The sequence below is a fragment of the Salmo salar genome, chromosome ssa01 (genome assembly GCF_905237065.1).
Source record: "Salmo salar chromosome ssa01, Ssal_v3.1, whole genome shotgun sequence".
In the NCBI taxonomy this organism is placed as follows: Eukaryota; Metazoa; Chordata; class Actinopteri; order Salmoniformes; family Salmonidae; genus Salmo; species Salmo salar.
Window position 1 is genome coordinate 152,212,830 of NC_059442.1, and position 26,400 is coordinate 152,239,229.

Genomic DNA, 26,400 nt, shown 5'->3' on the forward strand with positions numbered 1-26,400 from the left:
TCAAACAGGCAATGCGTCCATACAGGACTGATTCGATCGTACTACACCGGCTCCGACACTCGTTGGATATGGCAAGGCTTGCAAATTACTACAAAGGGAAGCACAGCCACGAGCTGCTCAGTGACACAAGCCTACCATATGTGCTAAATTACTTTTATGTTCGCTTTGGGGGCAAGCAACACTGATGCTTGCATGAGAGCATCAGCTGTTCCGGACGACTGTGTGATCACGCTCTCCATAGCCGATGTGAGTAACATTCACAAGGCAGCAGGGCCAGACGGATTAGCAGGACTTGTACCCGAGTATGCGCTGACCAAATGGCAAGTGTCTTCACTGACATTTTAAACCTGTCCCTGACTGAGTCTGTAATACCTACATGTTTCAAGCAGACCACCACAGTGCCTGTGCCAAAGAACACTAAGGTAACCTGCCTAAATGACTACTGACCCGTAGCACTCACGTCTGTAGCCATGAAGTGCTTTGAAAGGCTGGTCATGGCTCACACCAACACCATCATCCCAGAAGCCCTAGACCAATCCCAATTTGCATACCACCCCAACAGATCCACAAATGATGCAATCTCTATTGCACTCCACACTGCCCTTTCCCACCTGGACAAATTGAACACCTACGTGAGAATGCTATTCATTGACTACAGCTCAGCGTTCAACACCATAGTGCCCTCAAAGCTCATCAATAAGCTAAGGATCCTGGGACTAAACACCTCACTCTGCAACTGGATCCTGGACTTCTTGACAGCCACTCCCAGGTGGTGAGGGTAGGTAACATCACATCTGCCACGCTGATCCTCAACACGGGGGCCCCTCAGGGGTGCATGCTGAGTCCCCTCCTGTACTCGCTGTTCACTCAAGACTGCACAGCCAGGCACCACTACAACACCATCATTAAGTTTGCCGATGACTCAACAGTGCTAGGCCTAATCACAGACAACGATGAGACAGCCTATAGGGAGGAGGTCAGAGACCTGGCTGTGTGGTGCCAGGATAACAACCTTTCCCTCAACGTGATCAAGACAAAGGAGATGATTGTGGAAAGCAGGAAAAGGAGGACCAAGCACGCCCCCATTCTCATCGACAGGGCTGTAGTGGAGCGGGTTGAGAGCTTCAAGTCCCTTGGTGTACACATCACCAACAAACTATCATGGTCCAAGCACACCAAGACAGTCGTGAAGAGGGCATGACAAAGCCTATTCCCCTCAGGAGACTGAAAAGATTTGGCATGGGTCCTCAGATCCTCAAAAGGTTCTACAGCTGCACCATCGCGAGCATCCTGACTGATTGCATCACTGCCTGGTATGGCAACTGCTCGGCCTCCGACCGCAAGGTACTACAGAGGGTAGTGCGTACGGCCCAGTACATCATTAGGGCCAAGCTTCCTGTCATCCAGGACCTCAGTACCTCTGTAACAGGCTGTGTCAGAGGAAGGCCCTAAAAATTGTCATAGACTCCAGTCACCCTAGTCATAGATTGTTCTTTCTGCTACCGCACGGCAAGCGGTACCGGAGCGCCAAGTGTAAGGCCAAAAGACTTCTTAACAGCTCTACCCCCAAGCCATTACGCTCATAAACAGCTAATCAAATGGCTACCCGGACTTTTTGCGTTGCCCTCCCTCCCTCTTTTACACTGCTGGGACTCTCTGTTTATTATCTATACATAGTCACTTTAACTCCAGCTACATGTACATATTACCTCAATTACCTCGACTAACCAGTGCCCCCGCACATTGACTCTGTCCCAGTACCCCCTTATATAGTCTTGCTACTGTTATTTTACTGCTGCTCTTTAATTATTTATTTTTTATTAAAATGTTTTACTTATCTATTTTTTACTTACCACTTATTTTTCTTAAAACTGCATTGTTGGTTAAGGGCTTGTAAGTAAGCATTTCACTGTAAGATCTACACCTGTTGTATTCGGCCCATGTGACAAATACAATTTGATTTGATTTGAATTAAGATGAATTAAGTGTCTCCCCTCTAGCTCTGATTAATGTGTAAGCTACTGTACAGGTTCATCACATACATAGTTCTGTAGTCTGACAGCGTCCAGTGTAAACATATATATGTATTTGGAGATAAACAACACTCGAGTGAAACTATGCTGATGGTGAATGACAGACGATGTTGATGACAGTCCATGAAACTATGCTGGTGGTGAATGACAGACGATGTTGATGACAGTACATGAAACTATGCTGGTGGTGAATGACAGACGATGTTGATGACAGTCCATGAAACTATGCTGGTGGTGAATGACAGACGATGTTGATGATACCTGTTGTATTCAGCAGGTGGTCCCGTGTGGCTCAGTTGGTAGAGCATGGTGTTTGCAACGCCAGGGTTGTGGGTTTGATTCCCATGGGGGACCAGTACGGAAATTTTTTAATGAAATGCATGCATTCACTACTGTAAGTCACTCTGGATAAGAGTGTCTGCTAAATGACTAAAATGTAAATGTAAAATGTCTGGAGGGCAACACAGAAAACAACACTACTAGCTGACCTCTCCTCTATTCTCTCCTTTCCTCTCCAATTGTCTCTTCTATCCTCTCCTCTACCCTCTTCTCTCCGCTACCTTCTCCTTTCCTCTATCCTCCCCTTTCCTCAACACACCCCCTAGACAGACTAAGAGGGAGAGGGAACGGACAGATATTGGGGACTAGCTCAACCATCTCCTCCTTTCCTCTCCTGTATGAAAGAGATGTCTCTGTAAATGAAATTAGTGGTCACTCTCCTCTCCTCCTTTCTAGCGGTACCCATAGCATTCTCTCTGTTACCCTGCTAGGGGTCAATGGGTCATCATGACAGCAATAATGACCTCATACAGACAAGAGTTCCAGAACAGCAGCCCAAATCAACCAGTAACCTCACAGCTGTGGCCAGTCATCTGATTTCTGTTAGTGCTGGGCTGGAGAGGCTGACGACTGCCCCCTACATACACCACAGAGCCTCCTCTCTCTCTCTTACACTCTCTTACAATCTCTTACACACACTCTCTCTCTCTCTCTCTCTCTCTCTCTCTCTCTCTGCTTCATGCTATTTCTGTGACAGAGCAGCAGCTCTCATTCAAATCCCTAAGAGCTCACATCCCTATCAGACAGCGAGAAGGTGTTGGTTCATGTTACTCATATAGTACAATAGATGAGTATGTAATTCCAAAACAAGAGCTGACTCCAGATCAGTGCATGCTCAATAACACTGTACTATACACTACACTGTGTTCACAGTAACACCTAGTTTTAAAGCAACTAACAGAGAGAGGACCATTAAATTCCTCATTGAATTATTATGTGCCTAGATGGTTTATTTGGAAACCTAAAATGATATCTTGCCATGCCAGTAAAGTTAATTGAAATGAATTGAATTAAGAGGGAGGACAGCACACAAAACAGGATGGAGCCTGGAATAAAGCTTGGGATCTCAATATAACCCCTTCTCCCTTTTATGTCCCTAATTTGTTTCCATACACACATACACACTGACATAAACACACCATTGAAAGGCCAGCCCTAACACACACACACACACACACACACACACACACACACACACACACACACACACACACACACACACACACACACACACACACACACACACACACACACACACACTGCAGTGTGAGTGACGTGAAAAGCAGCAGAACACAGAACACTCACCAGGCATGGTCAGAATTCCTCAGAACAATTGTACAAGGCTGGCAGATAAACAGAGAGAGAGAGGGAGAGACTGGTTGTGCCAGAGAGAATAAAACAAGGAAGGACCGGGGGAGTTCTTTCTCAAAGCTCCATTTTCCCTTCCCACTGCCGAGTGCTTGCTCCTTCTGATTGTTTTCTTTGTGGCTCTCTTCCTCCTTCTCTCTGTTTTCCTTGTGGCTCTCTTCCTCCTTCTCTCTGTTTTCCTTGTGGCTCTCTTCCTCCTCTCTCTCTCCCTCTCTTTATGCTGCTGCTGCTTCGATGCGAGGGGCGGAGAATCAGTGACACAATGCTCTTCTCACGCTCTCCCTTCTCTCTCTCTCTCCACCTTCTCTCCCTTCTCTCACACACTCTCCCTTCTCTCCCTTCTCTCTCTGGTTTTCCTTTTTTCCTTTTGCTCCCTCTCTATCTCCTCTCTCTCTCTCTTTATCGTTATATTGGCTGTCCTACTTCCTGTGCCCTCTCTGAAATGAGACACAGCCTCTCCTCTCCTCCCTATCTCCCTCTGCCTGTGTGTGTGAAAGTGTGCCCAATGTCCATACACAATGCTCAGAGCAGGGGATCTCACAGGCTTTTCTTTGGAGTCGCATCACATAACAACCTGGTCAAAGCAAGTGAAATGTATAAACAAAAGTGAAATATATGATTTTTATTTATTTAACCTTTATTTAACTAGGCAATTCAGTTAAGAACAAATTCTTATTTTCAATGACGTCCTAGGAACAGTGGGTTAACTGGGGGTTAAAAACCCACTGCTCCTAGGCCGTCATTGAAAATAAGAATTAACTGACTTGTTCAGGGGTAGAACGACAGTTTTTTACCTTGTCAGTTCAGGGATTCAATCTTGCAACCTTTCGGTTACTAGTCCAAGGGTCTAACCACTAGGCTACCCTGCCGCCCCGATATTGGGGCGCCACAATAAAAAGTGAACAGTAAATATTACACTCACACAAGTTCCAAAATAATAAAGACATTTCAAATGTCATATTATGTCTATATACAGTGTTGTAACGATGTGCAAATAGTTAAAGTAAAAAATAAATAAACATAAATATGGTTTGTATTGTTGTGGTGTTTGTTCTTCACTGGTTGCCCTTTTCTTGTGGCAACAGGTCACAAATCTTGCTGCTGTGATTGCACACTGTGGTATTTCACCCAGTAGATATGGGAATTGATCAAAATTGGGTTTGTTTTCTAATTCTTTGTGGGTCTGTGTAATCTGACGGAAATATGTGTCTCTAATATGGTCATACATTTGGCAGGAGGTTAGGAAGTGCATTCTAGTTTGCTCTGTTTTTTTTGTGAATTCTTTCCAATGTGTCAAGTAATTATCTTTTTGTTTTCTCATGATTTGGTTGGGTCTAATTGTGTTGCTGTCCTGGAGCTTTGTGGGGTCTGTTTGTGTTTGTGAACAGAGCCCCAGGACAATTTTGCTTAGGTGATGCTTTGTTATGGAAGGTTTGGGAATTGCTTCCTTTAAGGTGGTTGTAGAATTGAACGGCTCTTTTCTGGATTTTTGATAATTATGGTGTATCGGCCTAATTCTTCTCTGCATGCATTATTGGTGTTTTACGTTGTACATGGATTTGGTGTTTGTCCCATTTTGTGAATTCTTGGTTGGTGAGCGTACCACAGACCACACAACCATAAAGGGCAATGGGTTCTATAACTGATTCAAGTATTTTTAGCCAGATAGTTATTGGTATGTCGAATTTGATGTTCCTTTTGATGGCATAGAAGGACCTTCTTCCTTTGTATCTCAGATCGTTCACAGCTTTGTGGAAGTTACCTGTGGCGCTGATGTTTAGGCTGAGGTATGTATAGTTTTTGTGTGCTCTAGGGCAACAGTGTCTAGATGGAATTTGTATTCGTGGTCCTGGGAACTGGACCTTTTTTGGATCACCATTATTTTTGTCTTACTGAGATTTACTGTCAGGGCCCAGGTCTGGCAGAATCTGTGCAGAAGATCTAGGTGCTGCTGTAGGCCCTCCTTGGTTGATGACAGAAGCACCAGATCATCAGTAGACATTTCACTTCAGATTCTAGCAGGGTGAGGCGGGGTGCTGCAGACTGTTCTAGTGCCCTCGCCAATTCGTTGATATATATGTTGAAGAGGGCTTAAGCTGCATCCCTGTCTCACCCCTCGGCTCTGTGGAAAGAAATGTGTCTTTTTTGCCAATTCTAACCACACGTTTGTGTACATGGATTTTATGGTTTCTTCAAATACATTGAGCTGATTTCTGGTGTGCTGTTCTTTCTTTTCCCCTAGTGTATTTCTGTATTGTTTTAGTGATTACCATAGTGAAGGCGTAGACTCAGGTTTTCTGGGTCTATATGTTTTTGGTTGGATAGGTATCTCAATTTCTTTCTTAAAACCTCTTGGGGCTAGGGGGCAGTATTGAGAATTTTGAAGAAAATATGTGCCCATTTTTAACTGCCTCCTACACCAACTCAGAAGCTAGAATATGCATATTATTGTTCAGGTTTGGATAGAAAACACTCTGAATTTTCTAAAACTGTTTGAATGGTGTCTGTAAGTATAACAGAACTCATATGGCAGTCAAAACCCTGAGACAAATTCTGACAGGAAGTGGATACCTGATGTGTTGAATTACCTTTAAGCCTATGCCATTGAAACACACAGGGGCTTATTAATTTTTGAGCAATTCCTATGGCTTCCACTAGATGTCACCAGTCTTTAGAAAGTGTTTTGAGTCTTATACTGTGAGAACTGAACGAACAAGAGCCTTGGAACGGTGGTGGCCGATTAGGCTCTGGCGCGCGAGTTCATGTTTGGTACTCTCGTTCCAAAACGTTTTAAAAGAGAATGCAAACGTCCGCCTTGAATATTATTCATGTTCTGGTTAAAAAAGGCACTAATGATTTATGCTATACAACGTTTGACATGTTTGAACGAACGTAAATATTTTTTTCCCCCTCGTTCATGACGAGAAGTCCGGCTGGCATAGTTCATGTGCTAACAACACGGAGCTTTTTGGACATAAATTATGAGCTTTTTCGAACAAAACTACATTTGTTATGGACCTGGGATTCCTGGAAGTGACATCTGATGAAGAGAATCAAAGGTAATGGATTATTTACATAGTATTTTCGATTTTAGATCTCTCCAACATGGCGGTTAGTCTGTATCGCAAAGCGTATTTTTCTGGGCGCAGTGCTCAGATTATTGCAAAGTGTGATTTCCCAGTAAAGTTATTTTTAAATCTGGCAATCCGGTTGCGTTCAAGAGATGTAAATGTATAATTCTTTGAATGACAATATAATATTTTACCAATGTTTTCGAATAGTAATTATTTAATTTGTTGTGCTGCTTGACTGGCGGTTATTGGAGGGAAACGATTTCCTCAACATCAACGCCATAGTAAAACGCTGTTTTTGGATATAAATATGAACTTGATAGAACAAAAAATGCATGCATTGTCTAACATAATGTCCTAGGAGTGTCATCTGATGGAGATTGTCAAAGGTTAGTGCATCATTTTAGCTGGTTTTCTGCTTCTGGTGACGCCTGTCTTTGAATTGACAAAACATTACACACAGCTATTGTCAATGTACTCTCCTAACATAATCTAACTTTATGCTTTTGCCGTAAAGCCTTTTTGAAATCGGACAACGTGGTTAGATTAAGGAGATCTTTATCTTTCAAAGGGTGTAAGATAGTTGTATGTTTGAGAAATTTGAATTATGACATTTAATTCTTTTCAAATTTGGCGGTCTTGATATTTCACCTGTTGTTGATTGGGTGTACCAGGGGTGGGACGCTTGCGTCCCACATAGCCCATAGAGGTTAAGTTTTTGCATTCTTCTTTTAACCATTTGTCATTGTTGTTAATTTTCTTGGGTTTTCTGCTTGAAATGTTTTGATTTGATAGGGAATGCTGAGAGTGTCACGCCTGCTCCCGCTCCACCTCCCTGGCGCTCAAAGGCACCAGGCTCCCCAGCATTACGCACTCCTGCCACCATCAGTACGCACACCTGCCTTCTCCCCGTCACATGCATCATCGATTATTGGACTCACCTGGACTCAATCCCCTGTTTATTACCTCCCCTATATGTGTCAGTTCCCCAGCTCTGTTCCTCGCTGCTGCAGTTATGTTCGTATGTCGTTGTTACCCGTGTGCTGACGCTGTTCCTGTCTTGTTACCTGTCTGTTCTGCATTATGTGTTCAACTCCCCGTACCTGCTTCTCATCTCCAGTCCTTTCACAGAGGTCAGATATACTGTTGAGGTTTTCTACTGCCAGGTTTACACCATCACTATTACAGTGAAACATTTTGTCCAGGAAATTGTCGAGAAGGGATTGAATTTGTTGTTGCCTAATTGTATTTTGGTAGAATCTCCTTCCATCTATAGCGTTTCTTAGTATTATTCAGCTCCTTTGGCTTTGATGCCTTATGATTGAGCAAAGCTCTGTTCAAGTAGAGTGTGATTTTGCTGTGTTCTCATAGAGGTGTCAGTGGGCTGACCGTGAATGCTCTAAGAGACTCTGGGTTGAGGTCAGTGATAAAGTAGTCTACAGTACTACTGCCAAAAGATGAGCTATAGGTGTACCTACCGTAGGAGTCCCCTCGAAGCCTACTATTGACTATGTAGATACCCAGCGTCCGACAGAGCTACAGGAGTTGTGACCTGTTTTTGTTGGTTATGTTGTCATAGTTGTGTCTAGGGGGGCATATGGGGGAGGAAATGTTGTCACCTCCAGGTAGGTGTTTGTCTACCTGTATGCTGAGGGTGTCAGGTTATTGTCCAGTTCTGGCATTTAGGTCACCACAGACTAGTACATGTCCCTGGGCCTGGAAATTGTTGATCTACCCCTCTAGGATGGAGAATCTGTCATCGTTAAAGTATGGGGATTCTATTGGGGGATAAAGGTAGCACACATGAGGACATTTATCTCTGTTGAGATAATTTCCTTATTAATTTATAGCCAGATGTAAAATGTTCCTGTTTTGAGTAATTTAATAGAGTGGGTTAGGTCTGCTCTATATCAAATTAGTATACCCCCTGAGTCTCTTCCCTGTTTCACACCTGGTAGTTTGGTGGATGGGACTACCAGCTCTCTGTAACCTAGAGGGCCACCAGTGGGTCCGTCTCCTTTATACCATGTTTCTTGTAGGATGACAATGTCTGTATTTCCAATTTCTATGATTAAGTCTGGGTTCCTGCTATTTAGACCAAAGGCAGATGACCTCAGACTTTGTATATTCCAGGATGAGATAGTAAAAGCTTTGTGTTCTGTGTTGTCTAGTGTTGTTTTTGTGTGGTTTAGGCCTCTCTCTCTCTCTTTTTATCTCTCTATCTCTCTATACATATCTCTCTCCCGCTCTCTCGCTCTCTCTATTGCTCTCTCTCCCTTGCTCTCCCTCCCAGCGTGATTAACTGTAACCCCCTCTTTTCCCTCTCTCCGTGTGCAGCGGGAGGTGTGTGTGTGTGTGTGTGTGTGTGTGTGTGTGTGTGTGTGTGTGTGTGTGTGTGTGTGTCTGTGTGTGTGTGTGTGTGTGTGTGTGTGTGTGTGTGTGTGTGTGTGTGTGTGTGTGTGTGTGTGTGTGTGTGTGTGTGTGTGTGTGTGTGTGTGTGTGTGTGTGTGTGTGTGTGTGTGTGTGTGTGTGTGTGTGTGTGTGTGTGTGTGTGTGTGTGTGTGTGTGTGTGTGTGTGTGTGTGTGTGTGTGTGTGTGTGTGTGTGTGTGTATTTTACTAGGATCCCCATTAGCTGTTGCGAAAGCAGCACCTAGTCTTCCTGTGGTCCACTCAAAACATTAAACATGACATAATAAAGAACATTAATAGGCAAGAACAGTCCAAGGACAGAACTACATACATTTAAAAAAGGTACACGTAGCCTACCTATTACTACACATACACACAAACTATCTAGGTCAAATAGGGGAGAGGCGTTGTGCCGTGAGGTATTGCTTTATCTGTTTTTTTTTAAACCAGGTTTGCTGTTCATTTGCACAATATGAGATGGAAGGGAGTTCTATGCAATAATGGCTTTAAATAATACTGTATACTTTCTTGAATTTGTTCTGGATTTGGGGACTGTGAAAAGACCCCTGGTGGCATGTCTGGTTTCTTATGAAATAAGAAGTGATGCAGTCAGTCTCTTCTCAACTCTTAGCCAAGAGAGACTGACATGCATAATATTTATATTAGTCCTCTGATTTCAATGAAGAGCAAGATGTGCCGCTCTGTTCTGGGCCAGCTGCAGTTTAACTAAGTCTTTCCTTGCAGCACTCGACCACACGACTGGACAATAAGATAAGACAAAACTAGAGCCTGCAGAGCATCTTGTAATTACAGACAGACCTCTCCCCATCTTTACAACCATTGAATCTACATGTTTTGACCATTAGAGTTTACAATCTAAGGTAACACCAAGTAATGTTGTCTCCTCAACGTGTTCAACAGCCACACCATTCATTACCAGGTTCAGCTGAGGTCTAGAACTTAGGGAATGATTGTACCAAATACAATGCTCTTAGTTTTAGAGATGTTCAGGACCAGTTTATTACTGGCCACCCATTCCAAAACTATTTGTTAAGGGTTTCAGTGACTTCATTAGCTGTGGTTGCTGATGCATATACAGTGCCTTGCAGAAGTATTCACCCCACTTGGCATTATTCCTATTTTAGTTGTATTACAACCTGTAATTTAAATAGATTTTTAATAGGATTTCATGTAATGGACATAGACAAAATAATCCAAATTGGTGAAGTGAAATGAAAAAAATTACTTGTTAAAAAAAAAAAAACGGAAAAGTGGTGCGTGCATGTGTATTCACCCCCTTTGCTATGAAGCCCCTAAATAAGATCTGGTGTAACCAATTACCTTCAGAAGTCACATAATTAGTTAAATAAAGTCCACCTGCGTGCAATCTAAGTGTCACATGATCTCAGTATACAGTTGAAGTCGGAAGTTTACATACACTTAGGTTGGAGTCATTAAAACTCGTTTTTCAACCACTCCACAAATTTCTTGTTAACCTGTTATGGCTAGGGGGCAGTATTTTCACGGCTGGATAAAAAACGTACCCGATTTAATCTGGTTACTACTCCTGCCCAGTAACTAGAATATGCATATAATTATTGGCTTTGGATAGAAAACACTCCAAAGTTTCTAAAACTCTTTGAATGGTGTCTGTGAGTATAACAGAACTCAAATGGCAGGTCAAAACCTGAGAGATTCCTTTACAGGAAGTGGCCTGTCTGACCATTTCTTGAACTTCTTTGCCATCTCTATCTTTTACAAAGGATCTCTGCTCTAACGTGACACTTCCTACGTCGTCCATAGGCGCTCAGAGCCCGGGAAAAACCTGAATGTCGTCATCCCAGCCCCAGGCTGAAACACATTATCGCCTTTCTCAAGTGGCCGATCAAGGGACTGTGGGCTTAGGCACGTGCCCTGGCCACCCCCGTCTTTGTGATTTTTCCTCTGTTTGCCGAAAAGGAGATTCCCGGTCGGAATATTATCGCTTTTTTACGAGAAAAATGGCATAAAAATGGATTTTAAACAGCCGTTGACATGCTTCGAAGTACGGTAATGGAATATTTAGATTTTTTTGGTCACGAATTGCGCCATGGGCGCGACCCTTCTTTACCATTCGGATAGTGTCTAGGACGCACGAACAAAACGCCGCTATTCGGATATAACGATGGATTATTTTGGACCAAACCAACATTTGTTATTGAAGTAGCAGTCCTGGGAGTGCATTCTGACAAAGACAACAAAAGGTAATCAAACCTTTATAATAGTAAATCTGATATTGGTGAGTGCTAAACTTGCCGGGTGTCTAAATAGCTAGCCCGTGATGCCTGGGCTATGTACTTAGAATATTGCAAAATGTGCTTTCACCAAAAAGCGATTTTAAAATCGGACATATCGAGTGCATAGAGGAGTTCTGTATCTATAATTCTTAAAATAATTGTTATGCTTTTTGTGAACGTTTATCGTGAGTAATTTAGTAAATTGTTAGTAAATTCCCCGGAAGTTTGCGGGGGGTATGCTAGTTCTGAACGTCACATGCTAATGTAAAAAGCTGTTTTTTGATATAAATATGAACTTGATTGAACAAAACATGCATGTATTGTATAACATAATGTCCTAGGTGTGTCATCTGATGAAGATCATCAAAGGTTAGTGCTGCATTTAGCTGTCTTCTGGGTTTTTGTGACATTATATGCTAGCTTGAAAAATGGGTGTCTGATTATTTCTGGCTTGGTACTCTGCTGACATAATCTAATGTTTTGCTTTCGCTGTAAAGCCTTTTTGAAATCGGACAGTGTGGTTAGATAAAGGAGAGTCTTGTCTTTAAAATGCTGTGAAATAGTCATATGTTTGAAAAATTGAAGTTTTTGTATTTTTGAGGAATTTGTAATTCGCGCCACGCCTATCATTGGATATTGGAGCAGGTGTTCCGCTAGCGGAACGTCTAGATGTAAGAGGTTAACAAACTATAGTTTTGGCAAGTCGGTAAGGGCATCTTCTTTGTGCATGACACAAGTAATTTTCCCAACAATTGTTTACAGACAGATTATTTCACCTATAATTCACTGTATCACAATTCCAGTGGGTCAGAAGTTTACATACACTAAGTTGACTGTGCCTTTAAACAGCTTGGAAAATGCCTGAAAATGATGTCATGGCTTTAGAAGCTTCTGATAGGCTAATTGACATAATTTGAGTCAATTGGAGGTGTACCTGTGGATGGATTTCAAGGCCTACATTCAAACTCAGTGCCTCTTTGCTTGACATCATGGGAAAATCAAAAGAAATCAGCCAAGACCTCAGAAAAAAATTGGAGACCTCCACAAGTCCGGTTCATCCTTGGGAGCAATTTCCAAACGCCTGAAGGTACCACATTCATCTGTACCAACAATAGTACGCAAGTATAAACACCATGGGACCACGCAGCCGTCATACCGCTCAGGAAGGAGACGTGTTCTGTCTCTTAAAGATGAACGTACTTTGGTGCGAAAAATGCAAATCAATCCCAGAACAACAGCAAAGGACCTTGTGAAGATGCTGGAGGAAACTGGTACAAATGTATCTATATCCACAGTAAAACGAGTCCTATATCGACATAACCTGAAAGGCATCTCAGCAAGGAAGAAGCCACTGCTCCAAAACCACCATAAAAAAGCCAGACTATGGTTTGCAACTGCACATGTGGACAAAGATTGTACTTTTTGGAGAAATGTCCTCTGGTCTGATGAAACAAAAATAGAACTGTTTGGCCATAATGACCATCGTTATGTTTGGAGGAAAGGGGGGAGGCTTGCAAGCTGAAGAATACCATCCCAACCGTGAAGCACGGGGGTGGCAGCATCATGTTGTGGGGATACTTTGCTGCAGGAGGGACTGGTGCACTTCTACTATTATTCTGACATTTTGCATTCTTAAAATAAAGTGGTGATCCTAACTGACCTAAGACAGGGAATATTTACTAGGATTAAATGTCAACAATTGTGAAAAACTGAGTTTAAATGTATTTGGCTAAGATGTATGTAAACTTTGGACTTCAACTGTATTTACACCTGTTCTGAAAGGCCCCAGAGTCTGCAACACCACTAAGCAAGGGGCACCACCAAACAAGTGGCACCATGAAGACCAAGGAGTTCTACAAACAGGTCACGGACAATGTTGTGGAGAAGTACAGATCAGGGTTGGGTTATAAAAAATATCCGAAACTTTGAACATCCCACGGAGCAACATTAAATCCATGATTAAAAAATTTAAAGAATATGGCACCACAACAAACCTGCTAAGAGAGGGCTGCCCACCAAATCTCACAGACCAGGCAAGGAGGGCATTAATCAGAGAGGCAAGAGAGCTGGGCTTTACGGAAGAGTGGCCAGAAAAAAATAAGTAAACAGGTTTGGTGTTCGCCAAAATGTATGTGGGAGAGTCCCCAACCATATGGAAGAAGGTACTCTGGTCAGATGAGACTAAAATTGAGCTTTTTGGCCATCAAGGAAAACGCTAAATCTGGTGCAAAGCCACAGCTCTCATGACCCCTAGAACACCATCCCCACAGTGAAGCATGGTGGTGGCAGCATCATGCTGTGGGGATGTTTTTCATCGGCAGGGACTGGGAAACTGGTCAGAATTGAAGGAATGATGGATGGCACTAATTATAGGGAAATTCTTGAGGGAAACCTGTTTCAGTCTTCCAGAGATTTGCGATTTGGACAGAGGTTCACCTTCCAGCAGGACAATGACCCTAAGCATACTGCTAAAGCAAACACTTGAGTGGTTTAAGGGGAAACATTTAAATGTCTTGGAATGGCCTAGTCAAAGTCCAGACCTCAATCCAATTGAGAATCTGTGGTATGACTTAAAGAATGCTGTACACCAGCGGAACCCATCCATTTTGAAGGAGGTGGAGCAGTTTTGCCTTGAAGAATGGGCAGAAATCCCAGTGGATAGATGCGCCAAGCTTATAGAGACATACCCCAAGAGACTGGCAGCTGTAATTGCTGCGAAAGGTTGCTCTAAAAGTATTGACTTTGGCAGGGTGAATAGTTATGCATGCTCAAGTTTTCCGTTTTTTGTCTTACTTGTTTGTTTCACAATAGAAAATATTTTGCATCTTCAAAGTGGTAGGCATGTTGTGTAAATCAAATGATACAAACCCCCCAAAAATAAATGTTATTTCCAGGGTGTAAGGCAACAAAATAGGAAAAATGCCAAGGAGGGTGAATACTTTCGCAAGCCACTGTATGGTTGGATCATCATACATGGAAACACATGCTTTGTTTAATGCCAGTGGCAGGTCATTGGTAAAAATAGAAAAGAGTACAGGGCCTAGAGAGCTGGCCTGCGGTACACCACACTTTACATGTTTGACATTAGAGAAGATTCTATTAAAGAAAACCCTCTGAGTTCTATTAGATCGATAGCTCTGAACCCATGATATAGCAGAGGTTGAAAAGCAATAACACATATGTTTTCTCAACAAAAGGTTATGGTCAATAATGTCAGAGGGTGCACTGAAATCTAGCAGTACAGCTCCCACAATCTTCTTATTATCAATTTCTTTCAACCAATCATCAGTCATTTTTGTCAGTGCAGTACATGTTGAGTGCCCTTCACTGTGTGTGTGTGTGTGCGCTCTTTATCCTGTCGGCTCAGTCTGAGGAAGGCTGCCTCCCAAGAAGCTACTGTTGCCACTTCCTATAGGCAAGGACTCTGGCCAGGGTTAGGGATGGAGATAGCTGCAGGCTGGGGATAGCACTGGGGCTAAGCTTATACAGTAGCCTACAAAAGTGGAACTCATTACTAAATACTTTGACCTAAAACCTAAATACGTTCACAATACATGCTACACTTATAAAATTCCACAGGTGCTTCCAGGTACAATCTTGTTGCTGTGAAATGTCCCCTATACCTGCTGCATGCAAGATGAAAGAGCAGTTATTTAGTCTAAAAGCTATTGAGGAGGTTCTGAATGCCTCTGTCTAAAGCTCTGTACAGCATCCACACACGCCAGACAACAATATGTGCAGTTGCCATTCATACCCAACACAGCTATAATACACTCAACCACTTTCTTTCTCTCCACTGTGTTTCCCCCCCCCATGGAGATATGGAGTGGGCCAGATTTTGCATAAGGGCTTTCATATAAGCCTACGCTAAATCATAGGAAGAAGAGAGAGGTGAAAGAGCTGATTGTAGAACTATGGTAACTAAACACACAGATAGAGACAGTAGGTACTGTAGCTCATTGGCAGAGCTGGGAGAGAGCAGTGAGAGAGGCAGAGAGAGACAGAGATGTGGAGAGAGAGCGATGAGAGAGAGGGATAGAGGGAGAGACAGGGAGAGAATGAGACAGGGATAATGAGAGAAGAGAAGAGGGAAAGGAATAGGGATAAAAATAGGGAGAGGGAGATAGGGAAAGGTAGGTAAACATGATGCAGCCATCCAGCCACCAGTGTTTGTCTCTAACTGGGTCACACTGTATCAGTGGAGCTGTACTGTGCTCTCCCTCTCTCTTTCCAGATTCCTCTCTCTTTCCCTCTCCTGCTCTCTCTCCCTTTCTTTCTAAACACACACATGCAGGCCGGAATGTACACACACACACACACACTGTCATTTGTCACGTCCGAGAAAGAGATGGATATTAAAATTAAGAGAGAGAGAGAGAGTACAAGAGAGTGAGAGAGAGAAATGGAAAAAGAGAGATTGAGAAACCATCATTAGACAAAAACTGACACATTTCCTTGAGATTTTGTTTTGCCTCAATATCCTCAAGCTCTTTTAAGTGGGCAGCAATTAAAGAGCCACTTCCCTCCTTGTTCCAAAGGGCACGGCTGTCTGGCATGTAATAAGGAGAGGGAAGTGAGAGGGGGATGAGGGGGGGGCGAGAGGGCACGTAAAAACACACCACCAATTTAGCATGTTGTTGTCCCTGCTATGACCTATTTCTGATGTTAGAGCTCATTATGAAAGACAGGAAACTCTGCTAAGTGGTTCTCTCCTCTTCTCTACTGCCAGTGTAGATGGCTCTCTGTGGTAAGACACAGGACACAGTCTGGGAGAGAGAGGAAGAATGGAGCGAGAGAAGGGATGGATAAAGAGAGAGGGATAAAGAGAGACCGGAATAGAGAGTGGGGGATCGTTGGCTAGAGAGAGGATAAAATTAAGAGAGATGTATAGAGGGTGCGAGAGAGAGAGAGAGAGAGAGAGAGAGAGAGAGCTGGAAAATGTCTTCACTGACATTCTCAACCTCTCTCTGCCCCAGTCTTTAATACCTACGTTTCAAACAGACCACCATAGTCCCTGTGCCCAAGAACGCCAAGGTAACCTGTCTAAATGACTATCCCTCACCCTCACATCTGTAGCCATGCAATTCTTTGAAAGGCTGGTCATGGCCCACATCAACACCATCATCCCAGACACCGTAGACCCACTCCAAATTCGCATACCGCTCAAACAGATCTACAGATGACACAATCTCTATTGCCCTCTCCCACCTGGACAAAATCAACACCTACGTGAGAATGCTGTTCATCGACTATAGCTCATCGTTCAACACCATAGTGCCCTCCAAGCTCATCACTAAGCTATGGACCATGTGACTGAACACCTCCCTCTGCAACTGCATCCTGGACTTCCTGATGGGCCGCCCCCAGGTGGTGAAGGTAGGCAATAACATATCCGCCATGCTGACCCTCAACACAGGGCACCTCAGGGGTGTGTGCTTAGTCCCCTCCTGTGCTCCCTGTTCACCTACGACTGTGTGGCCGCGCACAACTCCAACACCATCATTAAGTTCGCTGACGACATGATGGTGGTTGGCCTGATCACCATCGACGATGAGACAGCCTATCGGGAGGAGGTCAGTGACCTGGCAGAGTGGTGCCAGGACAACAATGTCTCCCTCAAGGACTGCAAGACAAAGGTGCTGATCGTGGATTACAGGAAACAGAGTGCCGAGCACGCCCCTATGCACATTGACAGGGTTGTAGTGGAACGGGTCGAGAGCTTAAGTTGCTCAGTGTCCACATCATTAAGGAATTAAAATGGTCCACACCAACACAGTCAGGAAGAAGGCAAGACACCACCTCTTCCCCCTCAGGAGTCTGAAAAGTTTCAGCATGGACCCTCAGATCCTCTAAAGGTTCTACAGGTACACCATTGAGAGCATCTTGACTGGCTGCATCACGGCTTGGTGTACCACTGCTTGGCATCCGACGACAAGGTGGTACGGAGGGTAGAGCCTATGGGAAAGCACATCACTGGGGCCGATCTCCCTGCCATTCAAGACCTCTATACCAGGCGGTGTCAGAGGAAGGCCCTAAAAATGGTCAAAGACTGCAGCCACCCAAGTGAAAGTTTTCTCTACCGATGCAACAAGTCTGGAACCAACAAGCCCTGAACAGCTTCTACCCCCAAGCCATAAGACTGCTAAATAGTTAGTCTGGGTAGCTATTGGTAAACTATTTAACTATCTGCATTGACCCTTTTTTGCACTAACTCTTTTGACTCATCGCATACGCTGCTGCTACTGTTTATTATCTACCCTGTTGTCTAGTCACTTTATCCCTAGGTATATGTACAGTGAGGGAAAAAAGTATTTGATCCCCTACTGATTTTGTACGTTTGCCCACTGACAAAGAAATGATCAGTCTATAATTTTAATGGTAGGTTTATTTGAACAGTGAGAGACAGAATAACAACAAAAAAATCCAGAAAAAACGCATGTCAAAAATGTTAGAAATTGATTTGCATTTTAATGAGGGAAATAAGTATTTGAACCCCTCTCAATCAGAAAGATTTCTGGCTCCTAGGTGTCTTTTATACAGGTAACAAACTGAGATTAGGAGCACACTCTTAAAGGGAGTGCTCCTAATCTCCGCTTGTTACCTGTATAAAAGACACATTTTTGACATGCGTTTTTCTGGATTTTTTTGTTGTTATTCTGTCTCTCACTGTTCAAATAAACCTACCATTAAAATTATAGACTGATAATTTCTTTGTCAGTGGGCAAACGTACAAAATCAGCAGGGGATCAAATACTTTTTTCCCTCAATGTATAAACACTATACATTCAAAACTATGTGGAAACCCCTTCAAATTACTGGATTGTGCTGTTTCAGCCACACCTGTTGCTGACAGGTATATAAAATCGAGCACACATACATGCAATCTCCATAGCCTAACATTGGCAGTAGAATGGCCTTACTGAAGAGCTCAGTGACTTTCAACGTGGCACCGTCATAGGATGGCACTTTTCCAGCAAGTCAGTTTGTCAAATCTCTGCCCTGCTAGAGCATGCCCCAGTCAACTGTAAGTGCTGTTATTGTGAAGTGGAAACCGGTGGAGGCTGCTGAGGGGAGGATGACCCATAATAATGGCTGGAACGGAGTAAACGGAATGGCATCAAACACATGGAAGCAATGTGTTTGATGTATTTGATACCATTCATCAACTCCATCGAACACCTTTGGGATGAATTGGAATGCAGACCGTGAGTCAGGCCTAATCGCCCAACATCATTGCCCAACCACACTAATGATCTTGTGGCTAAATGGAAGCAAGTCCCCACAGCAATGTTCCAACATCTAGTGGAAAGCCTTCCCAGAAGAGCTGAGGCTGTTATAGCAGCAACACGGTAACCAAGTCCGTATTAATGCCCATGATTTTGGAAAGAGATGTATGTGTCCACATACTTTAGGTCATGTAGTGTATCTAACTCAATTGCCTCGTACCCCTGCACATCGACTCGGTACTGGTACCTTGTGTATGCAGCCAAGTTAGCGTTACTCATTGTGTATTTATTCCTTGTGTTATTCTTTTTCTATTATTTCTCTGTTTTCTCTCTGCATTGTAGGGAAGGGTCCGTAAGTAAGCATTTCACTGTTAGTCTACACCTGTTGTTTACAAAGCATATGACAAATACAATTCGATTTGATTGATTTGTCAGAGAGCACCATCTGGGCTGTCATATCTACTGAGCTCTATATAATCAGCTGGAGGAGCTGGGGGTCGGCTGGCGAGTGTGTCTCTATGAGGATTAATGAGTATGTGTGAGCAGTCCTTTCAGAGTGCTGTCCGTTAGGTTCCTCTGATGGTGTGTTCAGTATTCAGATCACGCCCAGGCCCTCTCTATTAGAACTCATTACACTGGTAAAGGGGAGAAAGAGAGGGAGAGAGGAAGAAGAGAGGAGAGGAAGAGATGAGAGGACAGGACAGGAAGAGAGGAGGAAAGGAGGAGAGGAAGAGAAATAGAGAGAGGTGGATATGAGAAAAGAGGTGGAGAACTGAATGGGATCATTGGAAGAGAGGAGACGAGTGGAGAGGAGGAGAGATGAGAAAAAGAGGCGAGGATGAGAGGAAGAGGAGAAGAGGATCCCTCAGCCCTGCTTTAAACACATGGTCAACCATCTGTCCAAAAGTCAACACTACAGTTTACACAGAAATCAACACTACCATCATTCACAACTCTAATATAACATTTACAGAGAGGTCAATGCTACCATCACAACACTAATATACAGTTTACAGAGGGGTCAATGCTACCATCACAACACTAATATACAGTTTACAGAGGAGTCAATGCTACCATTACAACACTAATATACAGTTTACAGAGGGTCAATGCTACCATCACAACACTAATATACAGTTTACAGAGGGGTCAATGCTACCATCACATCACTAATATACAGTTTACAGAGGGGTCAATCCTACCATCACATCACTAATATACAGTTTACAGAGGGGTCAATGCTACCATCACAACACTAATATACAGTTTACAGAGGGGTCAATGCTACCATGACATCACTAATATACAGTTTACAGAGGGGTCAATCCTACCATCACATCACTAATATACAGTTTACAGAGGGGTCAATGCTACCATCACAACACTAATATACAGTTTACAGAGGGGTCAATGCTACCATCACATCACTAATATACAGTTTACAGAGGGGTCAATCCTACCATCACATCACTAATATACAGTTTACAGAGGGGTCAATGCTACCATCACAACACTAATATACAGTTTACAGAGGGGTCAATGCTACCATCACAACACTAATATACAGTTTACAGAGGGGTCAATGCTACCATCACATCACTAACATAGTTCATAAATGTCTTATTGGACAACCCCACTGTCATTACATCTGTAGAGGAGTTAACAGACACTTATAATGCAGGAGGAGGTCAAAGGAAGGATGTCAGAGAACAGACTGGTCCTTGCCAGCTCATCTGCAAAGGCCTCTGGGATTGCAGGTCCTCCAGCTGTGCAGAGCAGTGCAGAGCAGTGCAGTGCAGAGCAATGCAGAGCAGAGCAGTGCAGAGCAGAGCAGTGCAGTGCAGAGCAGAGCAGTGTAGTGCAGAGCAGTGCAGAGTGGTAGAGCAGGCCGCAGGTCTGGAGATCACCTGAAATGGTCTACTCCACTGTCTCTGAGCAACAAGCTCTCACAGTCTCAAGTCAGAATTAGACATTCATCCATGTTTCTCCTATGTCAGATTTAGAAGTTGTTCCAAATGTCAAAATATAAAGTGTTTAAAATTAACTTTAGGCATTTACTCCGAAATCTTAAGGTTAGGCATTTACTCTGAATGGTTAAGGTAAGGGTTAAGGTTTGGGATAGGCCTGTTCTCTGACATCCTTCCATTGACCTCTTGAATTATTTGTGTCTGTTGGCTCCTCTACAGATGTTAAAACATTGGGTTAGTCTAGTAAGACATTTATGAACTATGTTATTAACTCTGAATGGTTAAGGTAAGGGTTAAGGCTTGGGATACACACACACACACACACACACACACACACACACACACACACACACACACACACACACACACACACACACACACACACACACACACACACACACACACACACACACACACACACACACACACACACATCAAGGTAACAATAATCTGGAAATCTGTTTTGGAATTTATTAAAAAGGACATTTTATTATAACTAATAAAGCCTTGATGAAAATCGATTCTGATTACATTGTTTCTATGACAACGGTGCCATCCTCATTCTGTTTTGGGAGGGAACAGGGGTTGAGGTGTGTGAGTGTTCACCTAGCAATCAGAGAAGCAGCTGCAAGCTGTAAGATGTGTCTGTTGAGTTCTTCAGGGTAGTGACCTACAGGCTGAAACAGGCTAACTGACTCTGACCACATGCATAATTACAGTGTAAACCAACAAGCTACAGGTACAGCTTCTTTTACTATATCTCCTATAAATATAATGACTATTAGCTAAGACAGTTTTAGGAGTTTTAGAAACAGGAGAGAGTTTGCTTCATTGAACAGGAGACTGAACAGGTCATGTGGATTTCTGCAATGGCTTTTTCCTTACAATTGTTTTTTTTAAATGTATTATTTCTTACATTGTTATCCCAGAAAATGTTATGTGTTATTACATACAGCCGGGAAGAACTATTGGATATCAGAGCGGCGGTAACTCACCAGCACTACCAACATTACGACCAGGAATACGACTTTCCCAAAGCGGATCCTTTGTTCACACCACCCAGGGCAATTCAACTGATTCCAGAGGCCAACCCAAAACAACGGCAGCGGCGAAAAAGGGGTACTCGGAGCAGTCTTCTAGTACGACTTAGGAGGCACGTACACCACCCACCACTTCCGAGTATATTACTCGCTAATGTTCAGTCGCTGGATAACAAAGTTGACGAGATCAGGGCAAGGGTCTCTTCCAGAGAGACATCAGGGATTATAACATACTCTGTTTCACAGAGGTATACTGATTGTTTTGATCACACGGACTGGGATATGTTCTGGGTAGCTTCAGAGAAAAATATTGACGTATACACTGAAACCGTAACTGAGTTTATCCGGAAGTGTATAGGAGATGTTGTACCCATTGTGACCATTAAAACCTACCCTAACCAGAAACTGTGGATAGATGGCAGCATTCGCGTAAAACTGAAATGCGAACTGCCGCATTTAAACATGGCAAGGTGACTGGGAATATGGCAGAATACAAACAGAGTAGTCATTCCCTCCGCAGGGCAATCAAACAGGCAAAATGTCAGTATAGAGACGAAGTGGAGTCACAATTCAATGGCTCAGACACGCGACGTATGGGGCAGGGTCTACAGACAATCACAGACTACAAAAGGAAAACCAGTGGACACCAACGTCTTGCTTCCAGACTAGCTTAACACATTCTTTGCCTGCTTTGAGGATAACACAGTGCCACCGACGCTGCCCGCTACCAAGGACTGTGGGCTCTCCTTCTCCATGGCCGACGTGAGTAAGACGTTTAAACGTGTTAACCCTCGCAAGGCTGCCGGACCAGACGGCATCCCTAGCCGTGTCCTCAGAGCATACGCAGACCAGCTGGCTGGTGTGTTTACAGACATATTCAATCTTTCCCTATCCCAGTCTGCTGTCCCCACATGCTTCAAGATGGCCACCATTGTTCCTATACACAAGAGTGCAAAGGAAACTGAACTAAATGACTATCGCCCCGTAGCACTAACCTCTGTCATCATGAAGTGCTTTGAGAGACGAGTCAAGGATCATATCACCTCCATCTTACCTGTCACCATAGACCCACTTAAATTTGCTTACCGCCCCAATAGGTCCACAGACGATGCAATCGCCATCACACTGCACACTTTCCTATCTCATCTGGACAAGAGGAATACCTATGTAAGAATGCTGTTCATTGACTATAGCTCAGCATTCAACACCATAGTACCCTCCAAGCTCATCATTAAGCTCGATGCCCTGGGTCTGAACCCTGGCCTATGCAATTGGGTCCTGGACTTCCTGACGGGCCGCTCCCAGGTGGTGAAGGTAGAAAACAAAACCTCCACTTCGCTGATCCTCAAGACTGGGGCCCCACAAGGGTGCGTGCTCAGCCCCCTCCTGTATTCCCTGTTCACCCATGACTGCGTGGCCAAGCACGCCTCCAACTCAATCATCAAGTTTGCAGATGACACAACAGTAGTAGGCTTGATTACCAACAACGACGAGATAGCCTAAAAGGAGGAGGTGAGGGCTGTCTGAGTGTGGTGCCAAGAAAATAACCTCTCACTCAATGTCAACAAAACAAAGGAGATGATCATGGACTTCAGGAAACAGCAGAGGGAGCATCCCCCCATCCACATCGACGGGACAGCAGTGGAGAAGGTGGAAAGTTTTAAGTTCCTCGGCATACACATCACTGACAAACCGAAATGCTCCTCCCACACAGTCAGTGTGGTGAAGAAGGTGCAGCAGCACCTCAGGAGGCTGAAGAATTTTGGTTTGGCACCTAAAACCCTCACAAACGTTTACAGATGGACAATTGAGAGCATCCTGTTGGGCTGTATCACCACCTGTTACGGCAACTGCACGGCCCACAACCGCAGGGCTCTCCAGAGGGTTGTGCGGTCTGCACCATGCATCACCGGGGGCAAACTACCTGCCCTCCAGGACACCTACAGCACCCGATGTCACAGGAAGGCCAAAAAGATAATCAAGGACAACAACCACCCGAGCCATTGCCTGTTCACCCCGCTATCATCCAGAAGGCAAGGTCTGTACAGGTGCATCAAAGCGGGGACCAGAAGCTGTTTTTCAGTCTCCTATCTCAACGACTGTTACATAGCCATCACTAGCACAGAGAGGCTGCTGCCTATATAGACAGACTTGAAATCATTGGCCACTTTAATAAATGGAACACTAGTCACTTTAATGTCACTTTAGTAATGCTTACATGTCTTGCATTACTCATCTCATATGTATATACTGTATTCTATTATATTCTACTGTATCTTAGTCTATGCCGCTCTGACACTGCTCATCCATTTATTTCTATATTCTTAATTCCATTCCTTTACTTAGATTTGTGTGTATTGGGTATATGTTGTGAAATTGTTAGATATTACTTGGTAGATATATCTCCACTGTCAGAACTGGAAGCACAAGCATTTCACTACACCCGCAATAACATCTGCTAAACACGTGTATGTGATCAATAACATTTGATTTGATTTGAAACACACTGCTCACAGACACATTGTGCACCAGCAGTTAGGATCCAAAATTGGATATTAAAACATGTCAAATCAGCCATATCTCACTTTCTTCTCCTATTCCCTAAATGATTACTTGGAGCAACAACACACAACAAAAATAGAAAGAGTCACCACAAGTCATGCTGCCCTGAACATTCTGATATGCATTTTGGTGGCTGAATATAAAACATCTTGTCATCCTATGACATTTCATATTATGTCGACTCTCATATTTGTACCGCTTCTAAGTCTCTTAGTCTCTTTCCTCGTAGTCTGTGTGACGTTTGTTCTCCCAGCAAAATGTCAAAGGTGTCTGGCTGTGTATGACCAGGCAATCAGTGACCATGAAACATTAACGTTACATCACCAGCCAGCCGGATAAACAGCTCAGGCCTCATAAAAGGAAAATGAGATGGGAGGTAAGGAACTATCTGTTCCAGACAGTTTATCCCTGGACAACACTGTCTACTATGTCTGACAATGTCTTTCTTTCTCAAGCACTTTTTACCTTGAACAAGGTAGGCTATCACTACAACACAGCAGCAGTTGGCATTGAGGGACCATCCTGTTACTGACTAGCATAACAATGAGAGAGAAGGTTAGACTGAGTACTGTATGTCCTTGAGGTAAATGACTAGCTAGTACTGAACCAGCCACAATGGAGGAAGGCAACTTTTAAGTAATAACACCTCCAACCTCTCCACAACCTTATTATACTGTCCCATTACTTTATAATGACTATATTATCTTGGAAAAGATAGAAAGGAGAAAGAGCGAATGACGATCTTGCAACAGCAGAACAGTAATATTCATAATCACAACAATAATGACTGAATTAGAGGCGTGAAGTTTAACATGTTATTCACTGTCCTATCTCCACCATACAGGACTGTGGCTGTATGTATCAAGCGTCTCAGAGTGCTGATCTAGGATCAGGTCCCCTATGTCCATGTCATTTGTGATCTCGAAGGCTAAACTGGTCCTAGATCAGCACTCCTACTCTGAGACGCTTGATACGTGTGAATCCTGGTCTTTAAAACCTCTTAAGGATCCGCCCTTTTTTTTTTCAATTTTCGCCTAAAATTAACTAAGCTGCATTTGTTCCTGCCCTGCACCCACCCTCACATCACATCAAACCCATTTGTTTCCTCACAGCTCCATTTCAGCTAAACCAAATGATGGTTCTGAATTATAGATGAGCGCCAGAGAGGAAGAGGGTAAAAAGAGAGGGAAGATAAAAAGAGAGGGGGAATACACAGTGTTCTCTGATAAACAGTTCTCTGCCCTCAACACATCTAGAGCAGTAGCCTACAACACAGTATTCCAACATTATTCTGTATGTTACGTGTATGTGATATTTGATGTATGTTATTTAAAAATAGAATTGGATCGTTAGCTGTTCCAACAATGCTGTCCAACTGACATTGCTAACGAATCTATGCACATTCATACCATATTTTATACATCAATGAATGGGACAATAAGGAATGAATGCATGAGATAATGACTGAATAAACCTAACAATAAACCCTATTCAATATCCCCTAAGTGTGTATGTGTGTGTGGTGATTGAGTGTGTGTGTGTGGTGATTGAGTGTGTGTGTGTGGTGATTGAATGTGTGTGTGTGGTGATTGAGTGTGTGTGTGTGTGTGGTGATTGAGTGTGTGTGAGTCCATACGTGTGTGCATTAACAGAGGCAGGTGCTCTCCAGGCTTGATCTCTCTCTCACCCTGACCCTCCAAAAAAGAATAGGAGGAAGAGGGATGGAAATAGAGAGTGGGGAAGCAGAGGAGGAGTGGAAGAAGAGGAGGAAGAGGGATGGATATAGAGAGTGGGGAAGTAGAGAAGGAGGGATGGATATAGAGAGTGGGGAAGTAGAGGAGTGGAAGAAGAGGAGGAAGAGGGATGGATATAGAGAGTGGGGAAGTAGAGAAGGAGGGATGGATATAGAGAGTGGGGAAGTAGAGGAGTGGAAGAAGAGGAGGAAGAGGGATGGATATAGAGAGTGGGGAAGTAGAGGAGTGGAAGAAGAGGAGGAAGAGGGATGGATATAGAGAGTGGGGAAGTAGAGAAGGAGGGATGGATATAGAGAGTTGGGAAGTAGAGGAGTGGAAGAAGAGGAGGAAGAGGGATGGATATAGAGAGTGGGG

At 43.5% G+C, this 26,400-nt stretch overlaps 1 protein-coding gene across 8 annotated transcripts in view; it reads right to left on the minus strand.

Annotated features, from left to right (window-relative positions):
* Positions 1-26,400, minus strand: part of LOC106568602 (disabled homolog 2-interacting protein) — a 237,122-nt gene that overhangs the window by 100,712 nt on the left and 110,010 nt on the right. The window contains exon 1 of one of the 8 annotated variants that reach the window (XM_014139121.2): positions 3,678-4,353. The exons of the other annotated variants lie outside the window; for them this stretch is intronic. The gene's annotated coding sequence lies outside the window, so the exon portion shown is untranslated. Of the gene's footprint in view, positions 1-3,677; positions 4,354-26,400 lie in introns of those variants that run through there. 8 annotated transcript variants of the gene reach the window in all.